This window comes from Solanum lycopersicum, chromosome 10, assembly GCF_036512215.1.
Source record: "Solanum lycopersicum chromosome 10, SLM_r2.1".
In the NCBI taxonomy this organism is placed as follows: Eukaryota; Viridiplantae; Streptophyta; class Magnoliopsida; order Solanales; family Solanaceae; genus Solanum; species Solanum lycopersicum.
In genome coordinates, this window is record NC_090809.1 from 52,807,404 (window position 1) to 52,825,267 (window position 17,864).

At 33.7% G+C, this 17,864-nt stretch overlaps 1 long non-coding RNA gene across 1 annotated transcript; it reads right to left on the reverse strand.

Moving 5' to 3' along the window:
* Positions 1–14,719: 14,719 nt before the first annotated feature.
* LOC138339090 (uncharacterized) lies at positions 14,720–17,128 on the reverse strand. The gene is made up of 3 exons (XR_011212136.1): positions 17,055–17,128; positions 16,355–16,425; positions 14,720–15,362 (listed from the first exon to the last, which is right to left on the reverse strand). It is a non-coding gene; the product is annotated as an uncharacterized lncRNA (long non-coding RNA).
* Positions 17,129–17,864: the final 736 nt, after the last annotated feature.

Here is a 17,864-nt window from a genome sequence, read left to right on the forward strand (position 1 = left end):
TCATCGGAGAACCATCATGATACTTCAAACTCAACATCTGCTTATTAAGAACATTTTGTTGTTGCCAGTCTTTCGAGCATACAAACTTTCAAGATGATCCCAAAGGGTTCGAGCATGTGTTTCTCCAGACATATGGTTCAACACATTATCGTCGACCCATTGCCTAATGAATCTACAAACCTGTCTATGCAACAGATTCCACTCTTCATCTGTCATATTATCAAGCTTTACAGTGGTAAATACTGGTTTATAAAAATTCTTAACATAAAGGAGATCTTCCATTTTTCCCTTCCAAATGGCATAATTAACACCATTCAAAGTAACCATTCTACTTCTGTTGGCTTCCATTGTTTTCCCCAAAAAATATAGTTATCGCAAATCAAAGTAAATCTTTTCTGATGTGGAAGTTCAGACTGTGCTGCAACCACAGAGCATACTCAGATAAAATCTTGTCTCTGATACCAGTTTGTTGGGAAAACGCAGACAAGCACAAAAGTATATATGGTAAAAGTAATGGAAATTAAATGAGAAAATAACGACACCAATAATTTTACGTGGAAACCCTTCTGAATAAGGGAAAAAACCACGAGCCAAGAAGAGCAACTGATATTACTATAGTAAGGAATTTTACACTGTGTAATCACGAATACAACACTCAAAGTGACTACTACACACTCAAAAGGAACAACACTCTTTTGGTTTCCGTCTTACTAAAATATCATCACACTCTATTTTTCTTCACAGACTATTTTCTTATATAGTCTATGGAATACCTCACTTTGCTCTCAAAATGGTTTTTCTCTCTAACTTGGTGTGTTCTACAAATGAGCAAGAATGCTCTATTTATAGAAGGATAAAACCATACATATGTCACTTATGACATATGTAAACATAGCAAAGTCAAAAATGATTGCAAATCTTACCAATTTGCCAACTACCAAATCTTTTCTTTTCAACTCCAATTACTATTCATTTTTAACAATTGCTTGTACCAATTGAATAGCTAAAGTTGACTAAAACAATGGGATGGATTCAACAAATCTCCCCCTACAGTCCCATTTACTGGAAGAAGGTATCTTCAACTTCTTTAGAGAGAGCTCATACCCACAAGTTCTTTGCATAACTCGAACTTGTCTTTTGGTATCATCTTGGTCAGCATATCTGCAGGATTTTCACTTGTGTGAATCTTTTTGACGTGAAATGATTCATTCTCCACTTTCTCACGAATCCAATGATATCTGACGTCAATGTGTTTTGTTCTTGCATGGTATATGGAGTTCTTGCTCAAGTCTATTGCACTCTAACTGTCACAATAGACAATATACTCCATTTGATTCAAACCAAGCTCTTGAAGAAATCACTTTAGCCATATCATCTCCTTGCCTGCTTCAGTAGCTGCAATATACTCAGCTTCAGTTGTACATAGTGCAACACACTTCTGCAACTTTGACTGCCATGATATAGCTCCCCCTGAAAAAGTAAACAAATATCCAGTAGTGGATTTTCTGTTATCAAGGTCACCTGCCATATCAGAATCTGTATAGCCTTTCAAGATTGGATTTGATGCTACAAAACACAAGCATTCATTTGAGCTTCCTCTAAGGTACCTGAGTATCCATTTCACAGCTTCCCAATGCTCTTTTCTCGGATTTTCAAGAAATCTACTGACAACACCAACTGCGTGAGCAATATCAGGTCTAGTGCACACCATTGCATACATTAGACTTCCGACAACGGAAGAATATGGAACATTGGCCATGTTCTCTTTTTCCTCCCTAGCTGTAGGACACATCTTCTTGCTAAACTTCATATGACCAGCAAGAGGTATACTCACAGGCTTCACATTCTTCATATTGAAGCGCTCCAATACGCGTTCAATGTACTTCTTCTGGGACAAATAAATCTTCCTTTTATCTCTAAGACGAGTAATTCTCATGCCCAAATTTGCTTGGCATGACCTAAGTCTTTCATTGAAAAATACTTACACAACTCTTTCTTTAGCTCGTCAATCTTGGAAGTATTTTTTCCCACAATCAACATATCATCCACATACAACAAAAGGATGATAAAATCATTGTCAGAAAATTTTGGTACAAATACGCAATGATCTGAAGAAATCTTCTTATAGCCTTGCTCCCCCATAACATATTCAAACTTTTTGTACCACTGTCTAGGAGCTTGTTTTAGGCCATAGAGACTCTTTTTGAGTTTGCATACAACATTTTCTTTACCATCTACTTTGAAGCCCTCAGATTGTTCTATATAAATCTCTTGTTCTAGGTCACCGTGAAGGAAAGCCGTCTTCACATCCATCTGCTCAATCTCTAAATTAAGACTAGCAGCCAAACCTAGAACTCTACAAATCGAGGACATTTTCACAATAGGAGAAAATATTTCGTCAAAGTCAATACCTTTCCTTTGACCGAATCCCTTAACAACCAATCTAGCTTGTACCTGGGCTTCAAGTTGTGTTCTTCAACTTTAACTTTGACCACCCACTTGTTCTTCAAAGCTCTCATGCCCTTGGAAATTTTTACCAACTCATAAGTGTGGTTCTCATGCAAAGACTTCATCTCGTCTTGCATGGCTTCAATCCATTGATTCTTGTGCTCATCTTCCATGGCCTCCTCATAACATTCAGGTCCCCCCCCCCCCCGTTAGTGAGTAATACATACTCATTGGGTGAATAACGGGAGGAAGGAAATCGCTCTCTTGTGGACCTCTGAAGCGGAATATTTGATTCGTCCACAACTTCATGAGCAACAGGATCATCAATAACAATATCATTGTTATTATCAACATCAACATTTTGATTCGATTTATGACTCTGGGCGTCACCATGATTATTAAACCCAATAACATCATGTACACTTGTGTGAGGAACTTCATCATGATGAACTATACCATCAAAATTTGAAGATTCTACCTTCTCCGCTTTGTCAATATCTTCAATTGTTTGATTCTCCATGAAAATAATATCACGGCTTCTCACAAGTTTCTTTTCAATTGGATCATATAGCCTGTAACCAAATTCATCTAGGCCATATCCAATGAAGATGCATTACCTTGTCTTGGCATCTAATTTTGACCACTCATCTTTCGGCACATGTACAAAAGCTTTGCAACCAAATACTCTCAAATGGTCATAGGAAACATCCTTTCCATACCAAACACTATTTGGTACATCACTTTGCAAAGCAACAGCAGGAGATAGATTAATAACACGTGCAGCGGTCAATAAAAAAGCCTCACCCCAAAATGAGTTCGGCAACTTTGCTTCAGAAAGCAAACATCTAACTCTTTCCATCAAGGTCCTGTTCATCCTCTCAGCCAAACCATTAGTCTTTAGGTGTCTAATACCTTGATGCTTGGAGTATTCGTCAAATGGTCCACAATATTCACCACCATTATCAGTACGAATACATTTCACTTTCTTTCTAGTTTCTCCTTCAACCGAAGCCTGAAACTGCTTAAAGACACCTAGCACTTGGTCTTAACTCTTCAAGACATAGACCCAAAGTTTTCTCGAGCAATCATCAATGAAAGTGAAAAAGTAAAGTGCACCACCCAATGTCTTTGTCTTTATTGGACCACATAAATCAGAGTGCACTAACTCAAGCAACTCTGTCTTTCTCGAAGGAGGGTAGGACATAAACAAAACTCTATTTTGTTTACCAGCCAAGCAGTGCTCACATTTTTCTATTTTAGCACTTTGGAAATTTGACAATAATTTCTTCTTGGCTAGAACATTAAGTCCTTTCTCGCTAATGTGGCTAAGACTCTTGTGCCATAATGTTGAAGAGCCATCGCACTCAACAACATTTACCATATCAACACAAGTAGAGGTCGTAGTCCAGTATAGACCACGACGTTTGTTACCACGAGCCACAACCAAGGAACCCTTAATGAGCTTCCATTTTCCATCACCGTTGGTACTAACATATCTATCATCATCTAAAACACCAACAGAAATTAGGTGCAGACGAACATCAGGAGCATGTTTCACATTGTTCAAAACTAGTTTAGTTCCAATACTAGTTTCCAAACAAATTCTACCAATACCAACCACCCTAGAAACAGTCTCATTACCCATACTCAAGGTTCCAAAATCACCAGGAGTGTAGGAAGAGAAAAAATCCTTCCTTGATGTCACATGAGATGCGGCACCAGTGTCCACAACCCAGCTTGACTCATCACAAGCAATATTTATCATGTTTGCATCAAGAACGGTAACAAGATATTCGGTGGTGACGGTGGCTAGCAATTTTCATTGCCATCTTATTTAGTTTCCTCTTTGTTATTGTTCTCCCTCTTCAACTTCCTGCAGAACTTCTTTGTGTGCCCTTTGATGCCACAATGATAGCACTCAATATCCTTAAGTCTGCCTTTGGATTTGCTCCTATTTTATTCTCTATGCTGAGAACCACGAGTTTTATTTCTCCCTCTGGGGCCAGTTATCAGGACATCCAACGAAGAGGAACCTTGAGTTTTTCTTCTCATCTCTTCGTTCAAGACACTACTCTTGGCGGAATCCATAGAGATTACACCATCCAGAGCAGAATTTGACAATGACGTTCTAAATGTTTCCCAAGAATCTGGTAGGGAACCAAGGAGAAGCAAGCCTTGAATTTCTTCATCAAATTTGATGCCCATAGCAGATAATTGGTTCATAATCCCCTGAAAATTATTCAGATGGTGTGTCATCGGAGAACCATCATGATACTTCAAACTCAACATCTGCTTATTAAGAACATTTTGTTGTTGCCAGTCTTTCGAGCATACAAACTTTCAAGATGATCCCAAAGGGTTCGAGCATGTGTTTCTCCAGACATATGGTTCAACACATTATCGTCGACCCATTGCCTAATGAATCTACAAACCTGTCTATGCAACAGATTCCACTCTTCATCTGTCATATTATCAAGCTTTACAGTGGTAAATACTGGTTTATAAAAATTCTTAACATAAAGGAGATCTTCCATTTTCCCCTTCCAAATGGCATAATTAACACCATTCAAAGTAACCATTCTACTTCTGTTGGCTTCCATTGTTTTCCCCAAAAAATATAGTTATCGCAAATCAAAGTAAATCTTTTCTGATGTGGAAGTTCAGACTGTGCTGCAACCACAGAGCATACTCAGATAAAATCTTGTCTCTGATACCAGTTTGTTGGGAAAACGCAGACAAGCACAAAAGTATATATGGTAAAAGTAATGGAAATTAAATGAGAAAATAACGACACCAATAATTTTACGTGGAAACCCTTCTGAATAAGGGAAAAAACCACGAGCCAAGAAGAGCAACTGATATTACTATAGTAAGGAATTTTACACTGTGTAATCACGAATACAACACTCAAAGTGACTACTACACACTCAAAAGGAACAACACTCTTTTGGTTTCCGTCTTACTAAAATATCATCACACTCTATTTTTCTTCACAGACTATTTTCTTATATAGTCTATGTAATACCTCACTTTGCTCTCAAAATGGTTTTTCTCTCTAACTTGGTGTGTTCTACAAATGAGCAAGAATGCTCTATTTATAGAAGGATAAAACCATACCTATGTCACTAATGACATATGTAAACATAGCAAAGTCAAAAATGTTTGCAAATCTTACCAATTTGCCAACTACCAAATCTTTTCTTTTCAACTCCAATTACTATTCATTTTTAACAATTGCTTGTACCAATTGAATAGCTAAAGTTTACTAAAACAATGGGATGGATTCAACAGTTATAAGGATATATAAATGTGTACTATTAACCATGTATTCTAGTGATCGATTATTCTAAATTATGTTGAGACACTTAATTTTTTATAGTAAGGTAACTACATAAAATGTTGCTGTGTTGGAGGAAAATCTATAGGAGATATACATTCTGCTAATTAGATGTTGATGTTCCTTCATTAACTCAGTTTTTCATTATTGGTAATTTGTCACTAATGATTGTTGATTTTTTTTTAAATGAGCAACATTAGTAGCCCTATAATTTAAAGTTATAGTGAAATTGCTTAGTTAAGTTAGAACAACAATTTTATTCTGTTAGTGTTGAACACGGGCCATGCCCATCTAGTTAGTACATAAATGGTACTTCATTCATTAATCTTTTAGATTTCAAATCTTCTCACTTTGAAGTTAATATTCTTAAGTTTTCGACAGGTACTAGAATTAATATACTGCTTTTTCAAGTGATCATTTGATGCTATAGTATCACTAAGTGATCTTTTGATGCTATATCAAGGTACACTCTCCGTTCACTTTTAGTAATCATAATCATTTTTAGAGTCAAATTATAAGAACTTTAACTAATATTTTACTATAATCATATTCAGATGTAAAAGATTTGTTTCAGATTGACCTCGATTAAAATTTGTTACATCTTCATAAGATAACAAAATTGTTTTCGATAGACTCTCGATTTTAAGAAAAAGAGTATTCACACAAAATTGAAAAAAGAAAAGAAAAAAATACAACACAATTTCTATAACTATATTGGGATATGTCTAATTCCTAAATTTGGCATAGTAAAGTTATTATGTGTGTATATTTATGTGAAAAATAAAATACTACTAATAAAAAGTGATGGAATATATGGTACAGAGTGAAGTTTTTGTATCTATATATTTTTATATCTTTTTAGAGAAACGACATAAAGAGACCATCGAAGTTATTCCATATTTGCATAAAGATACCTAAACTTTTGAAGTGTCTCATCACCCCACTAAACAACTTTATATCGTTGTAAATTGGTCATTTTTACCCATTAACTCATCTGGGTTGTTTACACGCACGTTAGGCACGTCATGGGCCATTTTTCCTTTTTATTTACCAGTTTAAAACAACCACGTGTCATTTTCTTTCTTTAATATTAATTGTTTAATCAATTTTTGTATCTTCCCCAATTTAAACTCAAAAATAGCCTTTGGTAGCCCTAAAATTTTGATTTCCATGGCAAGAACAATATTGATTCTCTCTTTTTGATGACTTCATCATCTTCCTCAAGAAAATAAGGTAGGAATTCGTCTTTTCTCTTTTAATTTCCAGTATAAACGTTAATTTGAAGTTTTTTTATGATTGAATTTCTTCTCAATTTTGTGGTTAGTTTTTGATTAAAAATGTCAAATGCAATATTGAATCGTATTTGTAACAATGGCAACTGTAGGAGGTCGATTCTAACACTTCTACACTATAATAATCCATAAAATCAGAATAATCGAAAATAGTGAAGATTTTAGAACCCTAACATGTTAGACCTTCAATCTCCAAGAATCTTCACAAATACACATCAACAACGATCAACAATGATCAACAACGAGATTGTCAACAACAACACTATCGTCAACAACAACACTGTGTATTTGGTTTGATTTTTTAGGGAAAAGTTGAGAAATGAAATGAAAAGGAGTTCACGAATTTTCTTAAAAAAAAAAGGTCGGGTCGAGTTATCTAGAGAGTGAGCAACACGCGCATTATATAGACGACGGAATAAGTAAAAATGATCAATTTACAACGATATATAGTTGTTTAGTGGTGTGATAGGACACTTTAAAAGTTTAGGTGTCTTTATGCAAATATGGGACAACTTTGATGGTGTCTTTATGTCTTTTCTCATCTTTTTATAATAAGAGAGATTATATGGTACTTTGTACTTACTAGTTCCATTAATGCTAGGGGGGTGCATTGGATAAATAACGCATAAATCGTGTTTGCTAAGTGCATGAACAAAATTCGCCTTGTAAACATAACTACTTCCCTAGTCCATATTAGAGAAGTGTGAAGGCTATCTAATTTTTTAACCATTGGATATTCATAACAACTTGCGGACACTATATTTATTTTGATCAGATATTTTTGATCTCCAATCAATATAGATGTTGGATAACTCTATCAAATATATTATAATATGTTATATTATATCATATTGTATAATAGATTGTGTTGTTCTTTGTCTTTGTATCCTATAAAAGTAGGATATACACAAATATTATTCCTACTTTTTGAGGTAGGGAGTCATTATCGAAGATTCTCAACTCAAAAGGAAACTATCTGATGCAAGATTGTAAGAAAAGAAACAACAAAATAGCAAGAAACAAAACCATCTTCATAATTATATTGAGAAGTATATAAGCAACATATCTAGTGTAATTCAGCAAATAGGGTAAAATGTACTTATATCTTAGCTCCATCTTTATAAGTTAAAATATTATTTCTAAAAAAAAATTGTTTCTGATAGACCCTCGATTAAAAAAAAAGTATCCAATGCATAATTGTAAAAAAGAAAATGACAAAAAAATACAATACAATCGCTATAATGTATATTTATGTGAAAAATAAAATAAAAATAATAAGTGATGAGTATATGCTATAAAGTGAAGTTTTTGTATATATATTTTTTGTAAGAAGATAGATTATATGATACTTAGTACTTACTAGTTCCATTAGTGCTAGGGGTGGGGGTGGGGGGTTGGATAATGTCACGACCCAAAAATGGAGGTGATGACACTCGTCTTATCCCACCAAGAAAAGTAAGTCTAAAATTCAACTATTACAATAAAAGTGCAGAAAATTTACTATCAAATTACATTATACCTCAAAACCTGGTTGTCACGTGTACAAGCCTCTAAAGTATTACAATTGATTCAAAAGCAACGCTAGTCTCAAATGAACTTGTTTCTAGAATAGATTAAGGTCATAACTAAGGAGAAAGAAAGTACGCTGAGGCGACAAACAACTACCTCTCAAATCTCCAAGAAATCTCAGACAAGGAGAAGAGAAATATCACAAAGTCCGGGCTAGTAACCTACAAAAAAATTGCAGTAGCAAGGGTTGAGTACCAAACCACACGGTACCCAGCAAGTAAAACGTCTAAACACAAGCTAAGGGGATAAAATACGGGTACTCCTACTACCCCAACCGAACCTCCTCCTGCATGAAATTCAGTCTAACCTAACAATTCACATTTAAATAGCACGTAACTCTACAACAACACACAGACAAATTACATATATATCCTGCGCAACAACACTTTACCAAATTATATATATCCTAAATAACAACACTTCAGCAAATTACATATCCTCAACACCACTTTAACAAATTGCATATCCTCAATAACAACACTTCAACAAATTACATGTTCCACAAAGAGGCAATTACAAGATCAGCAAATCACAATATCAAGTTCAATAATGTTAAGTATGTGCAATGCAATGCAATGGAATGCAATGTCAAGTATAATGATGCATGTCTGACCTAGTGATACACACTCGCTGTCTCTCAGTCCGGGACCCATGGGGGACATATCTGTCCATGCATCTGTCGTGGCGCACGACACGACCCTCGATATAGTAACCATTACGGCGCGCGATACGTCCCTCAAAATATAGTATCCATCGCGGCGCGCGATACGTCCCTCGAAATGGTACATCCTCTTAAGTACTCATTATTTTTCAATGCACATAACACTTATCACAACCAATGCGTCAGAATAATGCAGATGACAAGTTCACACTAATAATGAGGAGATGACCACTTTTATAACATCACACATATCACAACCACACAAACATGAAGTCACATCAACAATGATTCAACAAGCCTTCAACTCTTTCTCAACACATCACGCATAAACAATAGATCACATTGCCTTTTGTTATCTCTTTCTTTTTTCTTCATTAAAATTAATCAATGTGGACAAGTCAACCCATCACCAATCCCGTTAATCCCAAACATATACCACAAGGAAATACACGCATTTCATACACTTAACAAGAGTTTAGAAATCCACTTGCCTCCAGTAGTAAAAAATCACTCCAAAACTTGAGTCTTCCCCATTCATTGGACTTCCAAATAAATGCAATCTATTCAAATAGGTAATCACAATAAGATTTCAAAACTAATAACGCTCATATGTTATATGTCTACCTTAGACACACAAATCCATCCAAACTTATAATCAAGTTTCTTAATCTTGATATCAATTAACATGTCAACTTTTTTTCAATTTTCTCCAAATTTCAAGCCTAGGGTTAAATCTCAATTTCTCAATACACCTAAAGTTAAAATTAATCACATCATCAAATTTCATCATTCTCTTATACTATCTTTTTACTTCTAGGCTAATAAGGATAATGTATGGGTGTAAATATGTATGGATATACCAAATTCACATGACGGTTTTAAGTGGGATACTCTAAAATTTTGTACCTCTAAAAATGAAACTAACAGTTTGGAAACCATATGAATTAAGGTAAGGACAAATATATTGGCCGTGCATGAAACTATATTTGAAAGAGTCATCATTACAAATTATTGAATATAATATGTTTGTTATTGTTTCTAGCCAAAATTCTTCCAAACAACATTGACTAAACAATATTCTATAAATATTCAACTATTCTAACTTACCAATTTAATAATTAATTAATATCTTACTCCTACACTAGTACATAAAAACTAGAGATGAAAAGTAGGCAAATTCTTGTGTTACCTGGAGTGAGAACGCATTCCTTGTGACGCCGAATAATGCCCTCTGCTTCTATCATGAATATTTTTTTTCTTTGTAATTAATAAAACAAAACCCCATTTCATTTTAATCCATTCTCATACATGGGCCAAAATAGTATATGATATTAAATAGATCATGGGCATGGCCCATTAATTACTAATTATATTAATTATTAAAAAAACTAATCAATATAACACACATAGTTAAATGAGTAATTCAAAATTCTTATTAAAAATTTACAAAAAGAGGATTTTTTTTGTGAAAGATCCATGAGTATTTTTTTTTCAGAATCACTTAATGGGTCATTACATTATCCACCACTTAAACCATCTTCGTCCTCGAACATAAAGAAGGAGAAGAATGAATAACCGACATTACCAAACGCCCGAGTTATAACCTATCAATCAGTGTTCATCTTTTCAAGTGAGCTCCTTCTTAAGACCTTTCCATCAAGATCAACTACAGTTGATTGAACTTTCGAATAAAATATAGGAAGATTTATTAATCATGAATGGTTATTTAGCCACACACTAACTCATGAATTGAATCTAAACTAAACTTATTGGATCTTTAACACAACCATCATGACGAATCTCTTCTGACATAACCAAAATAACATTCTGAATCGATGCTGACTACAATCAGAAGTGAAATTTAACCAACCAACACACAATTATATACACAAACCATCAGAGATATTATCAAGACTTCCTTGTCACAACATAATCTTCATGAGCTTAAACTATAAAAATGTGATCTTTAGACATCAATACAAATCAAGGGGGGATCAAACTTATCTAACCCAAATTAGAACAAGATCAAGTAACCACTTTACTAGCGATTCACTCAAGCTAATAGAACCTCGAACCACACTATCAAAATGTTATATCGATAGCTATTATTGTAGACAGTCTTTAATAATGGTAGAGCTATACCCAATGCTCCCTTCATTCAATCACACATATTTGAAACGTGCCTTAATGATGAGATGAATACTAAGACTATCAGACAACTGTAGGTATCCATGGTAGCACTTCTATGAACTCTTAAACAAGATTGTGTGTGTAGAATCACTACTATACTTCAACTTCCCAACAATAGCAAATCATCCATAATTGAAATGAATAAGTCTAACCAAAAATGCCATCCTACCAAGAGGACAATCACAAGATCGGTACACCCAATCCACCACTAGGAATTTACCCAAAAATACGAAAACATGTGTGGGCATAAACACCTAATCACACTTTAAATCATATCCAAAATGAAGTAGGTGGTCACATTAGAATAAATAGAACCAAGGTCGAATAACACTTAATACTTCTTCCATAGTGACCATATTAAATATTTACATTCATATGCCTAATCTCCTTGATTTTTTCTTCTTTTTGTTTGCCGCTCACAATCAAGTTGTGTAGTCTCCTTAACAATATTATACTTGCTTGATTTGTAAAACCCCAAAACTTATCACAGTGCTCCAGTAGATCCAATACTCTTAATATCAATAAAAACTGTCACTAGTTTACAATTCTTCTTAGCAAGCACATTCCAGTCTCCAAAATTTTGAACTATGATTTCTTCTCTTTCCATTTAAGCTCCCATGATAGATATGAGTCCGTCAAGGCTGATACACTAATTCTAAATCTGATAGTACTTTCCCATTGAGATGAAGTTATTAAATCACCCCCATAGTCAATTCCTTACAAATTTTTAGATATCATGTTTTAACTACCATTTACTCTTGTCATATGCCTCGTGCCAAAATTTGAGAAATCCTTCATCACCCAATAATTATGTAAACTATAATTTCAACCCAACATCAAATGCCTATGTAACACATCATAACAGGTTGTATCATCTCATCAACAAATTAGTTTCAATTTCCTCAAAATCCTCATTAATTATGTAAAATTGTAGGTCCACACCGTTGAACATCAATAAGTTACCTATCATAATTTGAACAATCTAGCTCGACATAACCACATATAATCTTCCCCACATCATTACTTGTCACCCAAAAAAATTCAATCTTTAGAAAAGGTGATGTTAATTCCTAGTAAGTATGTACTATTTCATATTTCACAATCATATCTAAATTCATAGATAAAAAAAAAGCAATAAATTCTTCAACTACAAACCAATGGCTTATATGAAAGGTCTATTCCTTCATTTTTCTTAAATTCTTTCCATGAGAAAAACTTATAATACCTTGAACTCTTCAATACATCAAAATTTTGTTTTTTAATATATTTATTAGTTTATTTTTAATTTTTTTGCTAACTCGCTTACAAGTCTTATTTTTTGTCCAACAACCTATGATATTTTTACCTTATCCTCCAAATGATATTTTTACCTTATCCTCCAAATAAAAACTTAACTAAAACCATTCCTTAGGTATAACAATCAAAAGAAAAAAATTTACTACTCAAATTATTCTTAAGTCAATCTCAATGCTTCATACCCAATGTGATCGATCACTTCTTACCTTATCAATTCATACCTTGACAAAACGCACTGCCACAACCTACACTTACAATAAAAACTTGATTTTTTTTATTTATTCTTTTGATCCCAACCGTGTAACACAATTCTATTATCTATCAACATTAGCTCACACCTGAAATTTTATGAATTTATGTATCATAGCTTATCATATATCGCCTCTCTAGCGACCTTATAATATCCTTCGCTAAAAAATAAAATGTAGATGAATGTATGTACATTTTTTTCTCAAATTTTATCAAATAGTCTTTAACATATATGAATGCCACATAACATTATCACCAAACTAAAGCAAAACAGAAGGAACCACGAGTCCCTGAACTCAATTCCCCAAATTTTCACTGAAAATACATTCTAACCCTTGTAATCAGAGTAAATATCCTAGCTCTCTCCTCTCTTTAAAAAGTTAAACTGCATACCACTAATTCTTTCCACAATGGCTTTAGCTCCTTTCAATTTTATTCAAGTGGTGTCCCAACATCTCATACAACTTTCCATAAAAATCACACTACTTACCGAATAGTATCCAACCATAACCTTAGATAATCAAAAGTCATCATTACCATACAAAGTCCTTTTAACCAACAAACCTTATCATATAGTTTTATTCCAAGCATAATTTATTATAAAACCTTACTAGCATCATGCTTAGTTAAGCCTTGCCATCACCACAAATTAAACCTCGCCATCAACATGAATTCTCAAACCTAGTTATACCGACCATCTTAGGGAATCATTCAATTTATACACACTTCCTTACTAAAATTTTAAATTACATTCCCACAAATATACTCGTTGGGACTTATTTTACCTATAAACTGGTCATCCTAATATCAGTCCACTTCCATGGAATTTATAATGAAATAACCACTCATTTAAAAATCCTCAAAATACACCATATAACCTAAACACATTAATATTGTACCAAAGATCCACCATTAAAAGCTTTCTTATAAAAATGCTTAACTCAAGCGTCCATAGTAACTAGTTGGTTTCCCAAATATGAATTTAACATTGATCTTATTATAAGAGCATGTGATACAACATATAACTCCTTATGTAGTTAATATTTGCACTTACAATCAACATATTTGTTTTCATATATCACTAGTACCACATTGTGAAAGTTTGTTACATCCACCACTAGGATTCAACATACACCTCGAGAAGATTATACTCAATAGCCCACACATTTCTGACCATAAAGTAACTGCAACATACTACTAAATTCATTCGATCTCTCACCTGAAGTGATTCATTCATAGATCAGGTCAATAGTACGAGTAATTCACTCCATAACTCTTAGCAAGTGATGATTGATACCTTTATAGTAGTAATTTTGGAATTCTTTTTGACATTCCCTCAATCTATGAAACTAAAATAAAGATTCTGACCTCAATTAGTGTAATATCACTCTCATCATTCACTGACCATATATGTTATAAAACTTTAATTAAATGTAGCTTTTAAAGCTATCACACTCATTATCTAACCTTCTTTTTAGTCATTTCACTTTCAATTGTCAAACCACTCAAGATATTTCATATACCACACAAGTATTGATGCTAGATACTAGCCTAAACAAAGTATAAGACGCTCGTGAAGTCAGCTAAACCACTGTTCAACCTAATCCTTGAAATATTTCATCATGTAATCACCTAACTCAATCTATTTGAGTCGTTGAACATTCCAAATTTGATACACATCCTTCCCATAAATATATCACTTCCACATTTGTTAAAAATCTAACCTCAAAGACTAATACAACACACTAAATACTCAAATGAGGAACTACGCACGATAATCACTATAAATGAGAGTGAACCAAATAAGGCGATAAAAATCAGAATCGGATCAAGTACGCACGATAGAGATTCAAAACAGTGAAATATTTTCCTAAAAGTCATTATAGCCTCTCGAAGATAAGTACAGACGTCTCCGTATAGATCTTCGACACTCTACATGGACTCGACTTGTACACACGCGAGACCGATGAACTTGGGGCTCTGATATCATTTTGTCACGACCCAAAAATGGACGTGATGGCACTCGTCTTATCCCACCAAGACAAGTAAGCCTAAAATTCAACTATTACAATAAAAGTGCAGAAAATTTACTATAAACTTACATTATACCCCAAAACCTGGTTGTCACGTGTACAAGCCTCTAAAGTATTACAATTGATTCAAAAGCAATGCTAGCCTCAAATGAACTTGTTTCTAGAATAGATTAAGGTCATAACTAAGGAGAAAGAAAGTACGTTGAGGCGACAAACAGCTACCTCTCAAATCTCCAAGAAATCTCAGACAAGGAGAAGAGAAATATCACAAAGTCCGGGCTAGTAACCTAAAAAAAAAATTATAGTAGCAAGGGTTGAGTACCAAACCACACGGTACCCAGCAAGTAAAACGTCTAAACACAAGCTAAGGGGATAAAATACAAGTACTCCTACTATCCCAACCGAACCTCCTCCTACATGAAATTCAGTCTAACCTAACAGTTCACATTTAAATAGCACGTAACTCTACAACAACACACAGACAAATTACATATATATCCTGCGCAACAACACTTTACCAAATTATATATATCCTCAATAACAACACTTCAGCAAATTACATATCCTCAACACTACTTCAACAAATTACATATCCTCAATAACAACACTTCAACAAATTACATGTTCCACAAAGAGGCAATTACAAGATCAGCAAATCACAATATCAAGTTCAATAATGATAAGTATGTGCAATGCAATGCAATGGAATGCAATGTCAAGTATAATTATGCATGTCTGACCTAGTGATACACACCCGCTGTCTCTCAGTCCGGGACCCATGGGGGACATATCTGTCCATGCATGTGTTGCGGCGCACGACACGACCTTCAATATAGTAACCATCGCGGCGCGCGATACGTCCCTCGAAATATAGTATCCATCGCGGCGCGCGATACGTCCCTCGAAATGGTACATCCTTTTAAGTACTCATTATTTTTCAATGCACATAACACTTATCACAACCAATGCGTCAGAATAATGCAGATGACAAGTTCACACAAATAATGAGGAGATGACCACTATCATAACATCGAACATATCACAACCACACAAACATGAAGTCACATCAACAATGATACAACAAACCTTCAACTCTTTCTCAACACATCACGCATAAACAATAGATCACATTGCCTTTTGTTATCCCTTTCTTTTTTCATCATTAGAATTAATCAATGTGGACAAGTCAGCCCATCACCAATCCTGTTACTCCCAAACATATACCACAAGGAAATACACGCATTTCATACACTTAACAAGAGTTTAGAAATCCACTTGCCTCCTGTAGTCACAAAAATCACTCCAAAACTTGAGTCTTCCCCCTTCATTGGACTTCCAAATAAATGCAATCTATTCAAATAGGTAATCACAATAAGATTTCAAAACTAATAACGCCCAAATGTTATATGTCTACCTTAGACCCACAAATCCATCCAAACTTATAATTAAGTTTCTTAATCTTGATATCAATTAACATGTCAACTTTTTTTCAATCTTCTCCATATTTCAAGCCTAGGGTTAAATCCCAATTTCTCAATACACCTAAAGTCAAAATTAATCACATCATCAAATTTCATCATTCTCTTATACTATCTTTTTACTTCTAGGCTAATAAGGATAATGTATGGGTGTAAATATGTATGGATATACCAAATTCACATGACGGTTTTAAGTGGGATACTCTAAAATTTTGTACCTCTAAAAATGAAACTAACAGTTTGGCAACCATATGAATTAAGGTAAGGACAAATATATTGGCATTGCATGAAACTATATTTGAAAGAGTCATCATTACAAATTATTGAATATAATATGTTTGTTATTGTTTCTAGCCAAAATTCTTCCAAACAACATTGACTAAACAATATTCTATAAATATTCAACTATTCTAACTTACCCATTTAATAAATAATTAATATCTTACTCCTACACCAGTATATACAAACTAGAGATGAAAAGTAGGCAAATTCTTGTTTTACCTGGAGTGAGAACGCATTCCTTGTGGCGCCGAATAATGCCCTCTGCTTCTATCATGAATATTTTTTTTCTTTGTACTTAATAAAACAAAACCCCGTTTTATTTTAATCCCTTCTCATACATGGGCCAAAATAGTATATGATATTAAATAGATCATGGGCATGGCCCATTAATTACTAATTATATTAATTATTAAAAAAATTAATCAATATAACACACATAGTCAAATGAGTAATTCAAAATTCTTATTAAAAATTTACAAAAAGAGAATTTTTTTTGTGAAAGATCCATGAGTATTTTTTTTTTCAAAATCACTTAGTGGGTCATTACAGATAAGTAAGTCATAAATCCGTGAAACACGTTTTATGACCAAAATTAACTACCTGCATAGTCCATATTAGAGAAGTATGTGAAGGCAGACTGATTTTTTAACCATTGAATGTTTGTATTAACTCGCGGACACCATAATTATTTCGATGGTCAGATACTTACTATCTCATATTAATATAGGTACAAGATAAATCTGTCGATCTAAGATCTGTTAAATTTAACTGTTAAAGATGTGTGCTCACTTTATTCATCACTAAATGTTCAGAAAATATGTCATTTGTTTGGTCGATTATTAATCTCTATCTTGATTTAAAAAAATCATTTGTGTGAATGGTTTAAGTATTAATGACCTCAACTTATGGTCGATTAAGGTTATTTTCTTAATTTCAAAACTTGCGAAAAAAGAAAAAAATATGGAAAATGAAGATAATTTTTTGAAAATTTATTGAAGTTTTACTATAGACAGATACACCAGATATTCT